Below are 1,193 nucleotides of genomic sequence, written 5' to 3'. Positions count from 1 at the left end.
CAGTAGCCTTGCACACAAGCCTTGCGCACTAGCTTTGGGCACGAGCCTTGCGCACTTGCCTTGGGCACTAGCCTTGCACACAACCCTTGGGAACTAGCCTTGCGCACCAGCCTTGCCCACAAGCCTTGCACACCAGCCTTGCACACTAGCCTTGCATACAAGCCTTGCACACTAGCCTTGCACACAGGCCATGCTCACTAGCCTTGGGCACTAGCCTTGCACACAGACCTTGGGCACTAGCCTTGCGCACTAGCCTTGCCCACGAGCCTTGCACACTAGCCTTGCACGCAGGCCTTGCACGCTAGGCATGCTTGGGCCAGCAGCTCCCGCATCAAGTCGGCGGGTGTAGGCACGGTTGGGCGCAGATCCCGCATCGCCTCGTCGCGTCTGGGCGCAAACCCGTCGCGTCTCGTTGCGTCTTCAGAAGTCGTCGCTAACAGCACCTTTGGTTGCCACTGGTGGTTAGGCGGGTTGGTTGCGCAAACCCTATAGGAGGGTGGCATGCTGCGGGGCGCTGGAATGCGCAGGCTTAGGGCGTTTTTGCCCGGATAGGCACTGGAATGTGCTGGTTTTGGGCGTTTTTGCCTGGATAGGCTAAGGAATGGGCATGCTTTGGGCGTTTTCCCCGGATAGGCACTGGAATGGGCTGGTTTTGGGCGTTTTTGCCTGGATAGGCTAACGAATGGGGCATGCTTTGGGCGTTTTTGCCCGGGTAGGCACTGGAATGCCTGGCCTTGGCTGGGCATTGCTGGGTTGGGCTCCCTTGGCCTTTCAGGCGCCTTGGATGCTGTCTTGTGAAGACCATGGGCACAAGGCCATGGCATATAGTGGGGAATGGACCATGGTTGCCAAGGTTAGGCAATATAGAGGGCGGTGGGCGAGTAGGCCATGGCGTCACTTGTTTGCCCGTGTTTGCTCCCTTTGTGCGTTGTTTGGTTTTGGGAGCACACCTACCTTGCTAGGCTCGGCGGCTTACCCCTGCCCTTGTGGGTACTGGGTTGCACGTCTGTTTGCAACCCTATGGCTTGGTTGCTGCTGGCTTGGTTGGGTAGTTTGCCTCCGCCAATGCGCACAAGGGTTCCTTTTCTTCGTACCTGTGAGCTTACCTCCCTTGTTCGATTTGCTTTTGTATTGCGCTTTCTTACAGGGTCTCTCCAATGAGCTTCCCCCCCCCCCATCTTTGTCCTGGGCCT

The sequence above is a fragment of the Tasmannia lanceolata genome, unplaced genomic scaffold (genome assembly GCF_043159265.1).
Source record: "Tasmannia lanceolata isolate RefF3 unplaced genomic scaffold, GAP_Taslan_0.1 ptg001339l, whole genome shotgun sequence".
Taxonomy (NCBI): Eukaryota; Viridiplantae; Streptophyta; class Magnoliopsida; order Canellales; family Winteraceae; genus Tasmannia; species Tasmannia lanceolata.
This window is presented reverse-complemented; position numbering follows the sequence as displayed.